The sequence below is a fragment of the Callithrix jacchus genome, chromosome X (genome assembly GCF_049354715.1).
Source record: "Callithrix jacchus isolate 240 chromosome X, calJac240_pri, whole genome shotgun sequence".
NCBI lineage: Eukaryota > Metazoa > Chordata > Mammalia > Primates > Cebidae > Callithrix > Callithrix jacchus.
Window position 1 is genome coordinate 128,832,328 of NC_133524.1, and position 22,873 is coordinate 128,855,200.

Genomic DNA, 22,873 nt, shown 5'->3' on the forward strand with positions numbered 1-22,873 from the left:
TAATTTTTTTTGTATTTGTAGAGACAGTGTTTTTTAATGCTGCCCAGGCTGGTCTCAAACTCCTGGGATCAAGCAATCCTCCCAAAGCACTGGGATTACAGGCTTGACCCACCACACCCAGCCAGCTATTATAATTAACATTATTTTTGGCTGAGAGTGGTGTCTCATGCCTGTAATCCCAGAGCTTTGGGAGGCCCAGGCAGGAGGATCACTTGATGCCGGGAGTTTGAGGCCAGCCTGGGCAACATAGCAAGACCCTATGTCTACCAAAAATTTAAAAATTAGCCAGGCATATGGGCATGTGCCTATAGTTCTAGCTACTCAAGAGGCTCAGGGAGGAGGATCACTGAAGCCCAGGAGTTCAAGGCTGTGCTGATCTATGATTGCACCACTGCACTCCAGCCTGTGTGACAGAGCAAGATTCTGAATCTAATAAATAGGTAAATATGTAAATAAGTTTAAAAGCATTATTTTTACCATATAATTCTTGTTGGCACAGGCTAGTCCCTTCTCCTCCTATTGGCCTTGTTTTTGCCATTTCACTGTAATAATGGTTCAAACCTCTCAGGATAATCTCCAGGGTTACACTTTACTTTAAAATCTAAGAAAAGAAAAATGATTATTTAGAAATATTTAGCACTGGACATGGCGGCACGCACCTGTAGCCCCAGCTACTCCAGGGATCGAGGAGGGAGGATTTTATGAGCTCAGGAGTTGAAAGCAGCCTGAGCAACATAGTGAAATCATATATATATATATTTTTTAAAGTAGTAGTAGGCAAGTGTTAGGCTATCCCAGTCCCATTCTGATTTTACTTACCATATGCCTACCTCAAGCAATACATCCCCATCATCAAAATGGGATCTCCTGAAGTAAACGAAAATTAATAGTAATCTCTAAATAAAAATATTACTTTTCTAAATAATAGTACTTTCTAAATACTTTGCTTACACTGTACGTTGCAGTGGACTTAGAGTACCCATTTTGTAAACACCCAAGGGTTTCTGTTATTTTACATAAGGTTTGACATCCGATTCGAAACCGAGACAGGGTGGGAACTTTGTCAAGTTCAAGTCATCTCTGCAGCACCGCTGCTTTGCCCTGTTTTTAATGAGCTGGCGTCCTCCTTTTGAGACAGACTGAAGTGAACTTGGATCAGACCCTTAGTCCTGAAACAATACGCCCTACCTTTGTTGAAGCCCAAAGAGCTTTTCTGTGCAAAGGCCAGTGTGTTTTAACAAATGGCATTCCGCACATTTTCTCTACCAAGGCTCCAGCCTCAGCGGGATTCCACTGCATTCTTGGCAGTCCGGCTCCTTTCCTCTGGCAGGGGGTCAGCCTGGGGCCACTGGGGTCAAGGAACCTCCACGGGCTGCCTCTGCCTCCTAGGCAGACAATGTAAGCCCCCACCGCAGCACTTCCTGCTTCAGCAGCCTGGGCTTGTGAGTGCTCAACTACCCAGTGAGAGGGGCTCCTAGGCTGTGGAGGAGGGGACAGCCCAGGCTGCACCGGAGGTACAAAGAAGGAAACAGAGAGGGGCAGAATTCTATTTTATTTCATGTTTCTTAGGAGGGGCCTTTGGGAAGGGGCTGAGAGGGTTAGCCTTCCTTTGGAAGCTTTTGTAAAAAACCCCAGGTGGTGGGTTATGCACGATACTGTCCCATGGTCCCGATCGCAGGTGACCTCCTTGTTAGTCTTTCATGGCCATCAAAAGGCCTCTGGCAGGAAGGAAATAGTATGAACAGTGCTTATATTTGGGTAGAGAGATGATGGGTGACTTTCCTCTTCTTTCTTACATTCCCTGTAATTTTTCGTTTATTTTAATCATTGCTTGCGGGATGTCAGTTAACAGCCCACCCTTAAAGTCTTGGTCCCATTGCTGCAGCCTGTGTGTGGAATAAAAAAAATACAAAATGAAACAGATAGAAAGAGAGAAAGAAACAAAGAAAGAAACAAGAAAGAAAGAAAAGAAAATTCCCACCGGTAAGAGTCGGGATAAGGGATCGATTTCCAGAAGGCCTCTTTTAAAACGCATACATGTATATGGAATGAGCTGGGGTGCAGATGAGGAGTGAGGGGAGGTGTAGCACAGGGACCCATTAGCACCCATTGGTTTCTTTTTCGTTTTTATTTTGTTGTTGTTGTTTTTGAGACAGTCTCACTCTATCGCCCAGGCTGAAGTACAAGGGAGTGATCTCAGCTCACTGCAGCCTCCACCTCCCGGGTTCAAGCAATTCTCCTGCCTCAGCCTCCTGAGTAGCTGCGACTACAGGCGCCTGCCACCACACCTGGCTAATTTTTGTATTTTTAGTAAAGACAGGTCTTTGCCATGTTGGCCAGGCTGGTCTCGAACTCCTGACCTCAAGTGATCCACCTGCCTCGGTCTCCCAAAGTGCTGGGATTACAAGTGTGAGCCACCAGGCCTGGCCAGCACCCATTAGTTTCTTACCAGGGATTATTTTGTCTGGTTTGCAAGCTTGGGAGAGTGGGCCCTGATGCCGCAGGCCACAAGATAGAACACATTGGTTTGTGTGGGGCTCAGAAAGTGCCTCTGAAGAGGCTGTGGAAGGTAAAAGGCAAAGCATATGAGCAAATGCTGTGTGTGCACATGTGCCTGTGTGTCTGCCTGCCTGTCTGTCAAAAGTATGAGAATGTTCACATCATAAAGAAAGGACAGGGGAAAGAGCTGGGATAAGAAGCTGAAGTTTTGTGGAGGAAAGTTTAGGAAGGCAGACCTGAAACGGGAACCTCAGGGCACGGCCTTATTTCCTCATTTGTAAAATGAGCCGGTGAGGCCAGCGCTATCCAACACAGTTGCCCATGACCACATGTGGCTACTGAGCACTTGTGATGTGGCCCGTCTGAATTGAGATGTGTGATAAGTATAAAATACACACTGGTGCCGGGCGCGGTGGCTCACTCCTGTAATCCCAGTACTTTGGGAGGCCAAGGAGGGTGGATCACGAGGTCAAGAGATCGAGACCATCCTGGTCAACATGGTGAAACCCCATCTCTACTAAAAATACAAAAAATTAGCTGGACACGGTGGCGCTTGCCTGTAATCCCAACTACTCAGGAGGCTAAGGCAGGAGAATTGCCTGAACCCAGGAGGCGGAGGTTGCGGTGAGCGGAGATCGCACCATTGCACTCCAGCCTGGGTAACAAGAGCGGAACTCCGTCTCAAAAAAAAAAAAAATACACACTGGTGTTTGGAGAGTTGTTATGAACAAAATAATTTCAAATAGCTCAGTATTAATTATTAAAATATTGATTACATGTTGAAATTATAATATTTTGAATATATTGGGTTAAAGAAAATATGTTACTAAAATTAACTTCACCTGTTTCTTTTTCCCGTTTTAGTCTCACTACTGGAAAACTTAAATTATTATACATGTGGCATGCACTGTATTTATATTGGACAGCACTGGGTTGCACAATCATCTTAGAACTTCTTAAATTTCCCCATTGAAAAATCACTAATAGCTTACCCAAGTACCCCTGAAGTGGGTAGGGGAGGCTGGTTCACAACATAATCTGAAGCATCCTGGCATAAGCATGAAGTTCTGTTGAAATCTCATCTTTTCAGTTTTGAAATGCTTATGTGATTGTTTTGCTACAAAAGTAACAGGTCTAAATTTAAAAAAAAGAAAGAAAGAAACATGATTCTCTCTCTGCCTCCATTCTCCAACTGAACTCTTTAAGTAAAAAGACATAATAATAGTTTTTCTGTTATTTCAAGCCCCACACCCCCTGCCAGCATACTGTCTTGGGGGTCTGCAGACCCCAGTTTGGGAAGCACAGGTGGTGATCTCTAAATGGGCCCTTCCATTTTGCAGTTTCTATTAGAGGCTCCTGAGTTCCTAATTGCCACATGTCCCCTTTTGTGCTGAGGTTCTCACCTTTGCTCCCTCTTACCCCTTAAAGTTCTCAAGGCCCTGGGAGTGGAGTGGGTCCAGCAAAAAGGACTGAGACAGCCTTTCTCTCTCTTTTGTAGCCCCACAGAGCTATGCACACAGGTGCCCCATAAATACTTGTCGTATTGAATAGTTCAGTAACCAGAACTGGGGGCCTAGCCCTCCTCCTGCAGCCAGGCCGCCTCCTGCTGCTGCTAGCAGTGTGAAAAGGTCTTTCAAAATGGTCCTGCTTTGAAAATTAACTAGGGATGAAAGCTGCCTCTGATCCTTTAGGGGAAGCAGATCGACAGCGTAGACATCAAATGATAAATAAGCAAATGAGGTAAGAATTCAATTTGGAACGAGCGGGAATCAGAAATTCATATGGCACTCCATCATCGAAACTCAAAGGTAACCCTTAGGAAAGTTATACCCTAATAAGTGGGGTCAGTCAGGATCAATCACTTGCTAAGCACATTTCACATTTCTCCCCTCCTAATTTTGCATGAACTTCCTTCCCAATGAACTTGGCCATCTCAGGGTGATATCTTTTCCCACTTTAATATTCCTTTTTAGACTCACAATTTTGACTTCCCTTGACTCTCAACGATGCTAACAGCACAGCATTCAGCTCTGGGCCACTCACCATGCTGCAGCCACCACAAGCCTTGGTGCAGACAGATCCCACAGCACATTCTTGAACAGAAACCTTGGAAGTTACAAATATTATTTTCTGGGTCACTTGATGACTGACCTTGACTAAGCCTCCACATGGGGTGCAGTTAAACCACCATCACCAAAGTGCAGCTTTGCTCTCTCAAGGGGTCCGCTCAGATCACCGTGCCCTCCTCCTCCTTCTCCCAGCCCATGAATAATCCGGAGCCAGGAGCTGGTAAACTGCTGGCAGGGTATAGCATGGGGAACTTGGAGTTGTTTACACAAATGGAAAACCAGGCCTCTGTGGTCTCCACTCTTCCTTGGGAGCTCCTCTGATTAGAGAGGCCCAGGGAGCTGCTTCTGAGTACAGAGTGAGACTTACCTTGAGGCTTGGATAAGAAGCCTCTATAAGCATGCTTCCTGGGTCAGAATGAACTCACTCAGCTGTTCTGCAGCTCAGGAAACTCTGAAGGGCTGCCCTGTGGTTTAATGAGCTTCAGTCAGTAAACCTGGCACTGTGGCAAATAGGAGTTTCACAAACACTCAGCCGGTTCCCTGGAGGGAAACAAACTGAAATGCTTCTAGGTCAATATGGCCCCTTTTCTATTAACAGAAAGAAAACTTTAAATTCACAAGAAAACCCAAGTCCCATCAGTGCGGAATGATTGGAAAAAGGCTGTTTGCTTTCTCCTGTGGCCAAGGAAGATGTTGAAGAGTATAACGCAGGAAGTGTCATGGGGTTCATGTTACTTCAATACTTCCCATAGATTGATCTAGGTGTAAGCTTGGTCAGATTTCTGGGAAATCAAGTGCTTCTTCTCTAATCATAGAATATGTGAACTAGAAGTGGTTTTGCTAGCATTGGGCTCAGCTGCTTCATTGCACTTGTAAAGAAATGAAAGCCCAGAGAAAAAGGAATCATTTGCCTATCTCACAGCAAATGGGTGTCACAGACAGAGTGAGAATCCAGCTCTTCCAGCTCAGCAAATATTTAAGACCACTTGCTATGTGCCTCAGGCTGTTCCTAGACACAACAAATAAGGCAGACATGGTCTTTCCTCTCTCGAAACTTCCCATCTCTTTTTTGCAGCTTTGAAATGCAATTTCAATCAAACCTGGCAGAATATTTGGAGCCCGATTTCCGCCAGTAGGTGGGGACTAAAATTAGTCCTGCTGCCCTGTGGCTTTGGCCAGTCTCTGAGCACGTGCATGCTCGTCAAGCTGCACCCTTCCCCTTCAACTTCCCACCACTCATTCGTCATCACATAATTCTTGAGCTACTTCTGTGTGTCAGTTACGGTTCTAGGTACTCACTGGGGCTATAATTGTGAACAAGACAGAAATGGGCTCCTCCTTTATAGAGTTTACAATACAGGGCTCGCTTTACTACTCTCCTACTCTGCCTCTTAAACAGGGCTTTAACACTGGATGCTAACATAGTGCCGTCCATATGCAGAGTTAAGTACATAAGCCAATAATTCCACTGTCATGGAGTTACCCACAGGCCCTTCTCATCACATTTCCCGTGCCCTTCACTTTTTGTAACACCCCCTCTCTTTGCAAATCTGCCCTGGATATTCATTTTAAGCAAATTTGATGAAGGAAGTTATTAAACAAGAGAAACCTACACAGTGTAATTTCCTCCCCTCTCTGCATCTCCCAGGAATAGGCCCTATCACTAATCTCTGTCCCACTCAAGCAGCTAGAGGGTTGGGCTTTTTCTCGAATGCTATGGCCCAGGCCTTCATAATTAGTCCCCAGTCCCATTGCCTGCACCACTCCCAGAGAGAATGGGACTCTGCTGTGAATCTGCCAAAAGGCACATTAGGAGAGGAGCTGTTCCTCTCTCTAGTATGCCTAACTTGTGCCCCAACCATAGATGAAATGACAGGTCAAAGAGGTTGCTGACTGCAGTGAACAGGTGATTCTTTAATTATTTATTTTTGGGTCCCATGCATGCTTAGAACTTCACTGCAAGGTCAAAGCAACAGCCTACACAGAAGTCGGCTAAACATGTAAGAGATGGAAAATGTTGATGGTGGCAACTAAATATAAATGCGCATATGGGTGGATTCCGGAAACTGCAAGGCAGTGCACCTGACGCTGAGCCCTGGCAAAATTCTAGACCATGTGATCAGACAGGTGGCTTTTGCATATTTAGAAAAGAATGTGGAGCCCACAAACTATTGGACTTTAAAAGGTTAAAGAGGAAACCTCTGAGCAGTTCCAGTCAAGGAGGGATGCTTGATGATGAGAAGCAGGGAGAGCCATCGTTAATGTCACCTGGAGGAGGTATTAAATTCAGGTGGTCGTAAAGACAGTGATAGCCCTGAGAATAACAACCTACAGTATGGATTGTATTTTGCAATGGTAAACCTGTACAAAAATGCAAATAACAAGCTAGACTACATTATAGTTAGTTGCTGATACTGACCTTTGTAAAAGTAAATTAAGATGGAGATCGGGCCTGAAGAATCTCTGAGTAGACAAGGCAAGTTAGGCCTCACAACTGAGCTTAATCTTGCTACAGGTGCATATGTAAGCAAAACTTGAGCTACCTCTTGTAAATGTCTATATTAAAGAAAATCAGAATGTAAACTAGACCAATCAGAAAGTCGACAAACTCGGCCAGGTGTGGTGGCTCACACCTGTAATCCCAGCACTTTGGGAGGCTGAGGCAAGGAGATCACGTGAGGCCAGGAGTTCAAGGCTAGCCTGGGCAACACAGTGAGACCTTGTCACTATAAAAAATAAACAAAACATTAGCCAGGCATGGTGGCTTGCGCCTGTGGTCCCAGCTACTTGGCAAGTCAAGGCTGCAGCAAGCTGTCATCATGCCAGCCTGGGCGACAGAATAAAACTCTGTCTAAAAAAGAAAAAAAAGAAAGTCAGTCTGGGCATGGTGGCTCATGCCTGTAATACCAGCACTTTGGGAGGCAGAGACAGGCAGGAGGTCAGAAGTTTGAGACAAGCCTAGCCAACATGGCAAAACCCCGTCTCTACTAAAAATAAAAAAATTAGCCAGGCAGTCCAGGCTGGGTGAGTGAAACTGTCAAAAAAAAGGAAGTCAACACACATAATTACATAACTAGAATTTTCCAACAGGATAGATCAAATAAGGCAACTGTATAATTGTTAACCAATCAGAATTTATTTTGCTTTACTTCTGCGTTTGTCCTATTCAAGCCTTCCTCTTGCCTTTCCTTGGTGGAGCTCCTGAGCCACTTCTGGAATGGTTTGCTCAAATAAATTCTTTAAAATATGATTGTGCTTCAGTTTACTTTCTTAATACCTCTAATGACTTTCTCACAAAACAGTATTGAAGCCCCTTCTCCAGATTTTCTGGTCCAGTAAGTACCCTTCTTCTTTTGCATATTCTAAGTTCTGCTGATCTTCTGCGTGTTCTCAATTGTGTTGCCTTTGATGGTACTCCTGTCAAAAAAATTATGACACTTGGGCTGGGTAATAATGTTGAAGGAGATTTGCATCAGGTAGACGAACACTGTGCTTATGGAATTCATCAATGGCAGCTTAAGGCTGGAGCAAAGAGTGGGGCTCTCCGGATCTCCAACTCTGTGCCGATGAACATTTGTCAAGGAAAGATGCAAGCAGAGAGTCTCAATCAGATATGCTTATGACTCAAGTGGAGAGGGAGAGCTTGTCCAAATCTATTCACAGAAATACACAAAAACTCCTAACCCATGCCCTTAACCTGAGACATTGGGATATCAAGAGCGGGAAGAATTGACCTGCTCAAATTCCTGCTAGGAAGGGGAGTCCTTGCTGGTTGAAGATCTCTGGCTCTTATCTGCTTGATCTCTACTCCAAAGAAAGAGAGGCATGCACACTTCTATAGCCCCTCTGTTCTCACTCCAAGCAAGCCCTGGGAGAAAACAATGCCACATAGGTATCCATTTCATTCGAAGATCCTGGGAAAATGAAATTCTTCGTAGAGCTCACTTCATGTTAAAGCTGTACATAGCAGTCTCGCTTTGGGTCTAAAGGAAGTCGGTGTAACAAAATACAATTTGAACACAAATATTTTCATTCTTACTATAATTATCTGTTCAATAACAAGACGTTGTTCTCAGGAGATTCTTTAGGTCAATCCTGTCATTGACAAAGCCATTGCTGAGGACGGAGGCAAAGAACAAAGTCACTGCGAACACACAATGCTGGCTTCTCTAAAATGGCCTGACCTTCAGCTGCCTTCCAGCCCCAATACCCTAGATTTATAAAATTTGGATATAACATTCCTCCCTAGTTTTAGAAGGTGCCTTAATAAAATTTCTTGAAGTTTTGTCCTACTCGGCACTTTTTAAAGAACATTCAAGCAACATATTCACTTTGCTTTAGAAAATAATCCATGAACTCACTTTGCTTTTGGAAACTAGTCCATGAATGACGCCTGTCCAAACCAAGAAGCATTGCCGAGTGTGGTTGCAACCTCTTGCTAAGAAAGCAGCAAACTGTATGAATATATTGAATGGACCCACCAGCTTGTCTTTTACGAACTTAGATCATTTGGTCTAGAAAGTCCTTGGATTGAGGACACACAGAAGCATACATTCCCTCTCTCTCTCTCTCTTTCTCTATTCCTCTCTCTTTCCTGGAACTCCTTTTTGAACAGGTGGTAATATTTTTATTCCTGTATTTTATCAGCAACTTATTTGCCATGGCATGAGGAAGGCATTTGTTACAACATTTTTGTGTACACTGATCAGTTACATGGGAAGTTGTGCCTTAAAATACTCTGCCTGGAAAATACTTTCTATGTCCAAGAAAACAAGGTTGGCCTTAGTTTAAATTCTGACTTACAACTGGGTAGGAACAACCTAGTTTACCCTGTTGTGAAATCAGAAGTAAATGCAATGCTGCATCTCTCTTTTCAAAGTCTCGGGGAAAAAAAAAAACATGTAATGTGCTACAGTGCCTATACCTGCTATTATGCTACCATTTTTCTTTACTCATTGTTTCTCAAAGTTTTCAACTATAAATATGACTAACTTCTCCTTAATTAAAAAAAATGAATGTCTGATTATATGAAGATTTCAAAAAAAGTATAAAGACATCATAAAAAGTCTCAAATGGTCTCTATGTAATTCATTACATAGGTTACTTAGGTGAGTTCGTGCTAGAGAAGGCAACTCCTCTATACTTATATTTGTGCAAATTTATGGAGTACATGTGCAATTTTGTTATAGGCATAGATTGTATGGTGGTCAAGTCAGGGCTTTTAGGGTATTCATCACCAGAATAAGGTACATTGTACCCATTAACTACACAATGTATACATTTACACACACATATTTGCAAAAGGAAATCTTCCCAAAGGGTATATGAAGCACCTCCCATCTTTTCTTCCCTCTGGTCACATAAAATATAGACTAACTTCAGATCTCTGGTCCTCCCTTAACAAGGAGGTGTTCTCCAGGAACCAGTTTGGGTTAACTCTACGGGAGAGTCAATTGGAAGATTTATGACAGTGACCAAAAGGGCCCCACTCTCCAGTCACTGATAAGGGACAATACTTTTCCATTGTTTACTAGGATATCAGAAAACATGGCCAGAGCATAGTCCCTGAGGGACGCTGTGAAGAGCACCTTTATAGGATTTAAGTGAGAAAATCCAGTACAGTCCTCAAGAAACAAACAAAAAGAGCATGAATCGCTAGCCAGAGCAAAATGGAATTTTTTAAGTCAATTATCCAAATAACACAACAACAAAATTTAAAAGACCCTTTTAATTTCCTGAACACTTAAGACCCCAAAACGGTCATAAAAAGAGTAGGAAAAACTCTATACCATTTGGCTTGTAGCTATGTTACCTTTGACTGTAATCATTTTTTGTTCATTTATGTGGTTTTTTTTTTTTCGAAACAGGGGTTTCACTCTGTCTCCCAGGCTGGAGAGTAGTGGTGCAATCACAGCTCACTGTAGCCTCCAACTCCGTGGCTCAAGTGATCCTCACACCTCAGCCTCCCAAGTAGCTGAGATTACAGGTGCATACCACCAAGCCTGACTAATTTTTTTTTTTTAATTTTAGTAGAGAAAGGGTCTCATTATGTTGCCGGGCTGGTCTCAAACTCCTGGGCTCAAGTGATCCACCTGCCTCAGCCTCCCAAAGTGCTAGGATTACAGGGATGAGCCACTGCGCCTGGCCACATTTACATATTGTATTAGCATGGGAGCCCAGCTGTATCTCTCCTACCTGTCTATATGGTGCCTGGCATACAGCTGGGGCTCATAGTAATTTTTGTAGCTTCTTAGTAACTTCTCCCCATTGAGCGTAGGGCCCACATGTTGACAGATGGGACAGAACTTGAGCTTCCCAATGCTCATAAAGGCAGCCCCCATTTCTTATCCTGCTCCTCACCCCTAGACGAGGTATGCAACTCCATACCAACCCCATGTCCTTTGTGATCATCCATAAGGTAGGAGAGGTAGGCCTTGCCCTTAGTAGAGATCCAATCTCACAGCAGGGCTGAGGCTTTGGAGACAGAAAACTATTGTAGGCCTCAGATGATCCATTTTAGAGAGTAGGCAAAAACCCAAACACCATCTGTTTTCAGTATGAGTTTCTCCATTACCAAACACACATTTTTACTTAGGCCTCCAATTAGGCTGAAGGCTGAGCCAGCTTCCAGTTCCTCACCAGCCCAGACCTCCCCAGAGTAGGGATCCACCTGTATAATCGGCTTGCTAGGGCCATGGTGGTGTGGCTGCTATCCACTCATGGTGCTCTGGAGCCTGAGTGCTCACTCAGAGTATCTGCTATCCAAATAGCCACCCAACAAGTCTGGCCACATCACCAGACAGGCTCCTTCCTGCCTGTTATTAAAATAGTGAATGGGATGAGCCACGTCTTCCCTCTGAGGAATAGCCAGAAGCATAGACTAAATGGAAACCATCTTTCCCTCAGCTAGTCATGACAAGGTTCTGAAGACCATCTGATATGGTTTGGCTGTGTCCCCACCCAAATCTCATCTAGAACTGTAGCTCCCACAATTCCCACATGTTGTGGGAGGTACCTTGTGGGAGGCAATTGAATCGTAGGGGCGGGTCTTACCCATGCTGTTCTCCTGATAGTGAATAAGTCTCATGAGATCTGGTGGCTTTAAAAGGGGAGTTGCTGGCTTTAAAAGGGAGTCTGCTGCCACATGAGATGTGCCTTTCACCTTCCACCATGATTGTGAGGCCTCCCCAGTCACGTGGAACTGTGAGCCTATGAAACCTCTTTCTTTTGTAAATTGCCCAGTCTTGGGTGTGTCTTCATTAGCAGTGTGAAAATGAACTAATAAATCATCTTAGTGACATGTTCTCTTGATGTGAAACCATCCAGTGGCTGGTATTTTTTGGAGCTAACAAGTGATATGGGAAACTTGGATGTAGCTGCCCACACCTATTCCTTCCTCTCCACCCTTGCCTCAAATCCCAAAGTGACGATGTCATACTTTAAACCCTAAGCTTTTCTCTCTGTGAAAATGTAGATCCTCCAGGAGGGAAAGCAGATCAGACCATCAGAACCTCTGGGGTTTGTAGGGTGGGAGGTAAGAAGGAGATGATATCTGGGAGGTTGAGGGGACCTGGGACAAATTTGGCTTGCCTCACACTTTTTCCCAGAACAAATTCTGGATTGCATAAAACTCACAATTAGCCAGTGACCCTGTTATAATGTGGTATATATCATTGCCACTCAAAGTAGGGTCCCTAGACCAGCAGCAGCGGCGTCAGCTGGTAGCTTATGGTCAGTGAAATCTCAGGCCTCATTCCAGACCTATTGAATCAGAATCTGTAGCTTAAAAGATTCCTAGATGATTGACATGAACATGAAAATGTGAGAGTTATTAGTATAAGGGACTCAAAGAGCCCTGGGTTCAAACCCTGGAGCTAATACTTACTAACTTTGTTATGTTGGGAAAGGCCATTAAATTCTCTCGGCCTTAGTGTCCTCTCCTGGAAAATAAGGATTATATTCCCTGTCTCACAGGATTGTTATAAGGATTAAATGATAGTGTTTATTACAATATTAGTTAGCACAGTGGCTGGTACATGGTAAGTATGGACTAAGAGGTAGTGCTCAATTCATTATAATCCCAGCACACTGGGAGGCCAAAGAGGGTGGATCTCTTGGCCCAGGAGTTCAAGGCTAGCCTTGGCAACATAGTGAGACCCCATCTCTTAAGAAAAAAATTATCCAGGCCTGGTGGCACACAACTGTGGTCCTAGTGACTCAGGAAGCTGAGGTGGAAGGATTGCTTGAGCGCAGGAGGTCGAGGCTGCAGTAAGCCATGATCATGCCACTGCACTCCAGCCTGGGAGACAAAGTGAGACCCTGTCTCCAAAAAAAAAAAGAGGCTGGTAAGATCGCCAAATAGGAACAGCTCTGGTCTGCAGCTCCCAATGAGATCAATGCAGAAGGCGGGTGATTTCTGCATTTCCAACTGAGGTACCTGGCTCATTTCATTGGGACTGGTTAGGCATAGGGTGCATCCCATGGAAGGTGAGCTGAAGCAGGGTGGGACATCGCCTCACCTGGGAAGTGCCAGGGGTTGGGGAACTCCCTCCTCTAGCCAAGGGAAGCCGTGAGGGACTGTGCCATGATGAACAGTGCACTCACTCTAGCCTGGATACTACACTTTTCCCACAGTGTTCACAACCCAAACAGACCAGAAGATTCCCTCAGGTGCCTACACCATCAGGGCCCTGGGTTGCAAGCATAAAACCAGGTGGCCATTTGGGTGGACACCAAGCTAGCTGCAGGAGTTTCTTCATTCCCCAGTGATACCTGGAATACCAGCGAGACAGAATCGTTCATTCCCTTGGAAAGGGGGCTGAAGCCAGGGAGCCAAGTGGTCCAGTTCAGTAAATCCCACCCCCATGGAGTCCAGCAAGCTAAGCTCCACTGGCTTGAAATTCTCACTACCAGCACAGCAGTCTGAAGTCGACCTAGGATGCTAGAACTTGGTGGTGGGGAAGGGTGTCCACCATTACTGAGGTTTGAGTAGGTGGTTTTCCCCTCACAGCATAAACAAAGCCTCGGGGAAGTTCAGACTGGGCAGAGCCCACCACAGCTCAGTAAAGCCCTATAGCCAGACTGCCTTTCTAGATTCTTCCCCTCTGGGCAGGGCATCTCTGAAAGAAAGGCACCAGCCCCAGTCAGGGGCTTATTGATAAAACTCCCATCTCCTTAGGACAGAGCACCTGGGGGAAGGGGCAGCTATGGGCGCAGCTTCAGACTTGAATGTTCCTGCCTGCCAGCTCTAAAGAGAGCAGCAGATTTCCCAGCACAGCACTTGAGCTCTGCTAAGGGACAAACTGCCTCCTCAGGTGGGTACCTGACCCCCGTGCATTCTGACTGGGAGACACCTCCCAGGGGGTTGACAGGCACTTTATACAGGAGAACTCCAGTTTGCATCTGGTGGGTGCTCCTCTGGGATGAAGCTTCCAGAGGAAGGAACAGGCAGCAATCTTTGCTGTTCTGCAGTCTCCACTCATGATACCCAGGCAAACAGGGTGTGGTGTGGACCTCCAGCAATTTCCAGCAACCTGCAGTAGAGAGGCGTGACTGTTAGAAGGAAAACTAACAAACAGGAATAGCATCAACATAAACAAAAAGGACATCCACACATAAACCCCACCCTAAGATCACCAACATCAAAGACAAATGTAGATAAATCCACAAAGATGAGGAAAAACCAGCGCAAAAAGGCTGAAAATTCCAAAAACCAGAACACGTCTTCTCCTCCAAAGGATCACGACTCCTCACCAACAAGGGAACAAAACTAGATGGAGAATGAGTTTGACGAACTGACAGAAGTAGGCTTCAGAAGGTGGGTAATAACGAACTCCTCTGAGCTAACCGAGCATGTTCTAGCCCAATGCAAGGAAACTAAGAACTTTGAAAAAAGGTTAGAGGAATTACTAACTAGGATAACTAGTGTAGAGAAGAACATAAATGACCTGATGGAGGTGAAAAACACACCACAAGAACTGTGTGAAGCATACACAAATATCAATAGCCAAATCAATGAAACAGAAGAAAGGATATCAGAGATTGAAGATCAACTTAATGAAATAAAGCGTGAAGATAAAATTAGAATGTAAAGGAATGAACAAAGCCTCCAAGAAATATGGGACTATGTGAAAAGACCAAACCTACACTGATTGGTGTACCTGAAAGTGATGGAGAGAATGGAACCAAGTTGGAAAACACTCTTCAGGATATTATCCAGGAGAACTTTCCCAACCTAGCAAGACAGGCAAACATTCAAATTCAGGAAATACAGAAAACATCACAAAGATAAACCTTAAGAAGAGCAACCCCAAGCCACATAATTGTCAGATTCACCAACGTTGAAATGGAGGGAAAAATGTTAAGGGAAACTGGAGAGAAAGGTTGGGTTACTCACAAAAGGAAAGCCATCAGACTAACAGTGGATCTCTCTGCAGAAACTCTATGAGCCAGAAGAGAGTGAGGGCCAATATACAACATTCTTAAAGAAAAGAATTTTCAACCCAGAATTTCACACCCCACCAAATTGAGCTTCATAAGCAAAGGAGAAATTAAATCCTTTACAGACAAGCAAATGCTGAGAGATTTTGTCACCACCAGGCCTGCCTTACAAGAGCTCCTGAAGCAGGCACTAAATATGGGAAGGAAAAACCAGTAGCAGCCACTGCAAAAACATACCAAATTGTAAAGACCATCAACACCATAAAGAAACTGCATCAACTAATGGGCAAAATAACCAGCTATCATCATAATGACAGGATCAGATTCACACATAACAATATTAATCTTAAATGTAAATGGAATAAATGCCCCAATAAAAAGACACAGACTGGCAAATCGGATAGAGTCAAGATCTATCAGTGTCCTGTATTCAGGACACCCGTCTCATGTGCAAAGACACAAATAGGCTGAAAATAAAGGGATGGAAGAAGATTTATCAAGCAAATGGAAAGCAAAAATAAATAAATTAATTAAAAAGCAGGGCTTGCAATCCTAGTCTCTGATAAAACAGACTTTAAACCAAAAAAGATCAAATGAGACAAAGAAGGGCATGACATAATAGTAAAGGGATCAATGCAACAAGAAGAGCTAACTATCCTAAATATATATACACCTATATATACACCCTGTATTAGGTATATATGTATCCTGTATTGGGTAATACAGGAGCACCCAGATTCATAAAGCAAGTTCTTAGAGACCTACAAAGAGACTTAGACTCCCACACAATAATAGTGGGAGACTTTAACATCCCACTGTCAATATTAGATCAATGAGACAGAAAATTAATAAGGATATTCAGGACTTGAACTCAGCTCTGGATCAAGTGGACCCTAATAGACATCTACAGAACTCTCCACACAAAGTCAACAGAATATACGTTCTTCTGAGCACCACCTTGCACTTATTTTAAAATTGACCACACGGACACTGTCCCAGCTGCCACCTAGACTTGGAGCTCCATCCAGCTCTCCAGTGAAGACAACCCAGCCATGGCCATGCAGAAAATCTTTGCTCGGGAAATCCTGGACTCCAGGGGCAACCCCACAGTGGAGGTGGACCTGCACACAGCCAAGGGCCGATTCCAAGCAGCTGTGCCCAGTGGAGCTTCCACGGGTATCTATGGAGTTCTGGAACTAAGAGATGGAGACAAAGCCCGCTATCTGGGGAAAGGAGTCCTGAAGGCTGTGGAACACATCAACAAGACTCTAGGCCCTGCTTTGCTGGAAAAGAAACTAAGTGTTGTGGATCAAGAAAAAGTTGACAAATTTATGATTGAGCTGGATGGGACCGAGAATAAGTCCAAGTTTGGGGCCAATGCCATCCTGGGCATTTCCTTTGCCGTGTGTAAGGCAGGAGCAGCTGAGAAGGGGGTCACCCTTTACCGCCACATTGCAGATCTTGCTGGGAACCCTGACCTCATACTCCCAGTGCCAGCTTTCAACGTGATCAACGGGGGCTCCCATGCTGGAAACAAGCTGGCCATGCAGGAGTTCATGATTCTGCCTGTGGGAGCCAGCTCTTTCAAGGAAGCCATGCACATTGGTGCTGAGGTCTACCACCACCTCAAGGGGGTCATCAAGGCCAAGTATGGGAAGGATGCCACCAATGTGGGTGATGAAGGTGGCTTCGCACCCAACATCCTGGAGAACAATGAGGCCCTAGAGCTGCTGAAGACAGCCCTCCAGGCAGCTGGTTATCCAGACAAGGTGGTGATCGGCATGGATGTGGCAGCGTCTGAGTTCTATCGCAATGGGAAGTACGATCTTGACTTCAAGTCACCTGATGATCCCGCACGGCACATCACTGGGGAGAAGCTTGGAGAGCTGTATAAGAGCTTCATCAAGAACTACCCTGTGGTTTCCATCGAGGACCCCTTTGACCAGGATGACTGGGCCACTTGGACCTCGTTCCTCTCGGGAGCGAACATCCAGATTGTGGGGGATGACCTGACAGTCACCAACCCCAAGAGGATTGCCCAGGCCGTTGAGAAGAAGGCCTGCAACTGTCTGCTGCTGAAGGTCAACCAGATTGGCTCGGTGACTGAATCGATCCAGGCGTGCAAACTTGCTCAGTCTAACGGCTGGGGAGTGATGGTGAGCCACCGCTCTGGGGAGACTGAGGACACATTCATTGCTGACCTTGTGGTGGGACTCTGCACAGGACAGATCAAGACTGGCGCCCCCTGTCGCTCGGAGCGTCTGGCCAAATACAACCAACTCATGAGGATCGAGGAGGCTCTTGGGGACAAGGCTATATTTGCTGGACGAAAGTTCCGCAACCCGAAGGCCAAGTGAGAACCAGGACTCCACTGGACAGCCCAGGTCTTCCAGACCTGCTTCCTGAAATAAACACTGGTGCCAACCAAAAAAAAAAAAAAAAATTGACCACACAATTGGAAGTAAAACACTCCTCAGAAAATGCAAAAAAACAGAAACCATAAGTCTCTCAGACCACAGTGCAATCAATAGAACTCAGGATTAAGAAACTCACTCAAAACCATACAACTACATGGAAACTGAACAACCTGCTCCTGAATGACTACCAGGTAAATAACAAAATTAAGGCAGAAATAAATAAGTTCTTTGAAACCAATGAGAACAAAGACACAGCATACCAGAATTTCTGTGACACAGCTAAAGCAGTGTTTAGAGAGAAATTTATAGCACTAAATGCCCACAAGAGAAAGTGAGAAAGATCTAAAATCAACATCCTAACATCACAATTAACAGAACTAGAGAAGCAAAAGCAAACAAATTCAAAAGCTAGCAGAAGACAAGAAATAACTAAGAACAGAGCAGAACTGAAGGAGACAGACACGAAAAACCCTTCCCCCCCAAAAAAAGATATCAATGAATCCAGGAGCTGGTTTTTTAAAAAAAGATTAACAAATCGATAGACCACTAGCCAGACTAATGAAGAAGAAAAGAGATAAGAATGAAATAGACACAATAAAAAATGGTAAAGGTGATATCACCACAGATTCCACAAAAATACAAGCTATCATCATCAGAGAATACTAAACACCTCTATGCAAATAAATTAGAAAATCTAGAAGAAATAAATAAATTCCTGGACACATATACCCTCCCAAGACTAAACCAGGAAGAAGTCAAATCCTTTAATAGACCAATAACAAGTTCTGAAATTGAGGCAGTAATTAATAGCCTACCAACCAAAAAAAAAAAAAAAAAAGCCCAGAACGAGATGGATTCAAAGCCAAATTCTACCAGAATTACAAAGAGGAGCTGGTACCATTATTTCTGAAACTTTTCCAAACAATAGAAAAAGAGGGACTCCTCCCTAACTCATTTTATTAGGCCAGCATCACGCTGATAGCAAAACCTGGCAGAGACACAACAAAATAAAAGAAAATTTCAGGCCAATATTCCTGATGAACATCCATGCAAAAATCCTCAATAAAATACTGGCAAAACAAATCAGCAAAACAGCACATAAAAAACCTTATTTACCACAATCAAGTCAGCTTCATCCCTGGGATGCAAGGCTGGTTCAACATACGCAAATCAGTAAACGTAATCCATCACATAAACAGAACTAATGACAAAAACCACATGATTATCTCAACAGTTGTAGAAAAGGCCTTTGATAAAATTTGACACCCCTTCATGCTAAAAACTCTCAATAAACTAGATATTGATAGAATGTACCTAAAAATAATAAGAGTTATTTATAACAACCTCACAGCTAATATCATACTGAATGGGCGAAAGCTGGAAGCTGGTAAAATGGCAACAACTGGACCCCTTCTTTACAACTTATACAAAAATTAACTCCAAATGGATTAAAGACTTAAACATAAGACCTAAAACCATAAAAACCCTAGAAGAGAACCTAGGCAATACCATTCAGGACATAGGCATAGGCAAGGACTTCATCACTAAAACACCAAAAGCAATGGCAACAAAAGCCAAAATTGACAAATGGTATCTAATTCAACTAAAGAGCTCCTGCACAGCAAAAGAAACTATCATCTGAGTGAACAGGCAACCTACAGAATGGGAGAAAAATTCTGCAATCTATCCATCTGACAAAGGGCTAATATCCAGAATCTATAAGGAACTTTAACACATTTACAAGATAAAACAACCCCATCAAAAAGTGGGTGATGGATATGAACAGATGCTTCTCAATAGAAGACATTTATGTCGCCAACAAACATGTAAAAAAGCTTATCATCACTGATCATTAGAGAAATGCAAATCAAAACCACAATGAGATACCATCTCATACCAGTTAGAATGGCGATCATTAAAAAGTCAGGAAACAACAGATGCTGGTGAGGATGTTTATTGCAGCACTGTTCACAACAGCAAAGACTTGGAACCAACCCAAATGCCCATCCGTGATAGACTGGACAAGGAAAATGTGGCACATATATACCATGGAATACTATGCAGCCATGAAGATGATGAGTTCATGTCCTTTGCAAGGACATGGATGAAGCTGGAAACCCTCATTCTCAGCAAACTAATACGGGAACAGAAAACCAATCACCACATGTTGTCACTCATAAGTGGGAGCTGAACAATGAGAACACATAGACACAGGGAGAGAAACATCACACTCTGGGGCCTGTCAGGGGGTAGGGGGCTTGGGGAGGGATAGCATTAGGAGAAATAGCTAATATAGATGAGGGGGTGATGGGTACAGCAAATCACCATGTCACGTGTATACCTATGTAACAAACCTGCACGTTCTGCACATGTATTCCAGACCTTAAAGTATAATTTTAAAAAAGAAAAAAATATGTTGTTAACTGTGCATCTGATGCTGAACTGTTGGTCTATAATCACATTCCTTTTTTTCTCTCTCTCCCAGGACTGAAATGGCAGTGGAGGTCCACCGACAAGTCAGATCTAAGTCTTTAATGGAAAAGGTACACACAAGCCCAAATATTAATTGAAAGCACACTTCTCGTCCTTTCCACTCTGTGCTAACTAGAAAAAGGGTTTTATTTTTTGAACTCTGTCAGAATCTGTAAGTCATGGATGGTGCAGATTTCATTATGATTAGTCTGGTCATGCCAGCTGTGACTGCCAGAGAAGTATGACATGGGTAACAAGATGACAGAGTCCAACCTTTAAGGAAGCTGGATAAGAGCTAACGATGCTGGTTACCACCAAGCTGATAGAACTTCCTGTGACAACCTTGTATCTGCCACTATGTGTACATACAGTCAGAACACTGATGGTTTTTGACGAAAGAGCAGAACTGGCACCTCCAAGGAATACTGGCTCCTTCTATGGACACAGGTTCCTTGGGAGGTCATCACCTGGCTCCAGCCATATGGCCACACTCAGGTGACTTGAAGCACGGCTCAGGACCTGCCTTTGGAATCTATTCTGAGCCACGTGAGAAAATATCTCTTTTTCTTTCCTAGTCACATCTCATTTCTCAGCATAATTGCTCATCTTGAGGCCGAGGGAACCCTGTGAGGACTTGGCTTCCCTGACACCTAGATTACATTAAAAAGGACCTGGTTGATGAAAGAACCATTTGACCAATGCTCTGGTCTTGACCTTTACTAACTTTGGGCTATTTAAATAATCATATCCTTCATCAGAGGCTGAAGATATGCCCAAGGTGGGGGTTACTCCAAGTGGCTGCAAGGTGGGAAGGCATTCCCCATGGAGTTGCAGGAACAGTGGCTAACCTCTTGAGGGGATGACCTAAACAGACACCACTTGAAAAGTGAAGGCTTATTTGTTAAAGGAGAAGAAAGACCATGTGTTGTTGTTGTTATTATTATTTTGAGACAAGGCCTCACTCTTTCACCCAGGCTGGAGTGCAGTGGCACGATCTCAGGTCATTTCAACCTAAACGAAGCTCAAGTAATCCTCCCACCTTGGCCTCCCAAGTAGCTGGGACTACAAGCAACACCACCACGTCTAGCTAAGTTTTTCTATTTTTTATAAAGACGGGGATTTGCCATGTTTCCCAGGCTGGTCTCATACTCCTGAGCTCAAACAATCCACCTGCCTCGGCCTCCCAAAATTCAGAGATTACAGGTGTAAGCCAATGTGCCTGGCCAAGTGTGAATATTTGGAACTGGGAGCAATTGTCTGAAGGAAGGGAGAGTCTACAGTTATGTCAAGCTCTCAGCCACAGCTAGAGAAGAATGAATCTGCATTAACCATATTTTGACAAAGCCAAAAATGAGATTTGAAGGCCATGTCAAAACATAGGACAACCAGGCCTGAGAAAGGAGGTGGATGGGAGGAGCAGAGGGGCTGTAAGGACAGTGGCTTCAGGGTTGGTGATGAAGAAAGAGACACACATCAAGGAAGGGTGGTGAGGTGACGAGTATCATCATAGATTGAATAAACCTTGAAATCAAAAGTAACATTATGTCATTTGGCTGGGCACAGTGGCTCATGCCTGTAATCCTAGAACTTCGGGAGGCTGAGGTGGGTGGATCGCTTGAGGTTAGAAGTTCAAGACAAGCCTGGCCAACATGGTGAAACCCAGTCTCCGCTAAAAACACAAAAATTAGCGGGGCATAGTGGCATGTGCCTGTGACCCCAGCGACTCAGGAGACTGAGGCAGAAGAATCACGTGAACCTGGAAGGAGGAGGTTGCAGTGATCCAAGAACATACCACTGTACTCCAGCCTGGGCAACAGAGCAAGACACTGCCTGGAGGAAAAAAGGAAAAAAAGTAGTATTATGTCCTTTGAAAGACAGAAAGTGGCCTGACAATGCAGGAATAATTAAGGGCACTCATCCCAGCTGGAAATAAAAAATCTTCCCACAGTAATATACTGATATTCAAAAACAATTGACTGGAATCCATGACTCTGGTGAATCTGAGCTCCTCCCTTTGGTCTGGCTAGGCAGTGGTGATCCATATAGCCAGAGAAGAACAGAGTCACTGGGGCACAAATGGTCTCCCGATCTCTACCCCAAGCCTTCCCTTGGGTACTGCCACCAACTCCCAACCCATGGCAGCACAAGACAGTTAATAATACTACCAGCCCCTGAACAATCTTGGCCAAGGTTGAGAACCATTGTGATTCTCCACTCACCTGGATTCATGTGAACACCATACAACTCTCACTGTGTGTGGTGCCACCAAGGGAAGTGCTCCCTCCCTCCCATAGGGATAACCAGGAATTCAGCTGGGCTTCTCCAATTTAATCGAAGAGGGGGCCATGTGGGGCCAACATACAATCACTACTTTCAAGGCTAATGCCACAAGGCATTTCCTAAAAACATTTCCTCCCAAAATGTTAATTAGGTTATGCTATGGTCTAATCTCTTGTTAAAATTTAAGTCATTCCAACTAAAAATGGGTTTGGAATATGAAAAATATCTACAAATCTTAGCACAGAAAAGCCAGCTTTTTCATGGAATTATTTGGTCATTTATTTGTTTTAAGTATCTCTTGGCAACACATATGATTCTGCAAGGACCTTTTTGTTAGCAACTTCTGAAAATGTCCATTTCCAGTGGAAATACTAATGGAAACTTCAAAGGCTTTCCCACCTAATCACTGAGCAAACAGAACATGTGTATACACTTTGAAGTCTGCAGGGAAACCTTTCTAATATTGAGAGCTGCCCTAAGATAGTGTATCATTGTAAGTAATGAGATCCTTGTCACTGGAAGTGTTCAAGCACTGGTTGGGCAACCACTTGGCAGGACTTTCGTAGAGGACAACCAATTATTAAGGATTTAAGTTAGGCTGGCCGAGGTGGCTCAAGACTATCATCCCAGCACTTAGGAGGTCAAGATGGGAAGCTCACTTGAGCCCAGCCTGGGCAACATAGCCATACCCTGTCT

General features: G+C 44.0%; 1 long non-coding RNA gene and 1 pseudogene across 3 annotated transcripts; one reads left to right on the top strand and one right to left on the bottom strand.

The window, feature by feature from the left end:
* Nucleotides 1-1,396: 1,396 nt before the first annotated feature.
* LOC103790370 (uncharacterized) lies at nt 1,397-5,021 on the bottom strand. Of its 2 annotated transcripts, none has more exons than XR_616601.4 (3): nt 4,936-5,021; nt 3,492-3,633; nt 1,397-1,886 (listed from the first exon to the last, which is right to left on the bottom strand). It is a non-coding gene; the product is annotated as an uncharacterized LOC103790370 (long non-coding RNA). The 2 variants fall into 2 exon arrangements; XR_013531434.1 differs by having other exon boundaries at nt 4,543-5,021.
* A 10,972-nt stretch (nt 5,022-15,993) lies between these two features.
* LOC100400153 (beta-enolase pseudogene) lies at nt 15,994-17,447 on the top strand (annotated as a pseudogene). The gene has a single exon (XR_013531759.1). The product of XR_013531759.1 is annotated as a beta-enolase pseudogene (transcript).
* The last annotated feature ends 5,426 nt before the right edge of the window (nt 17,448-22,873 follow it).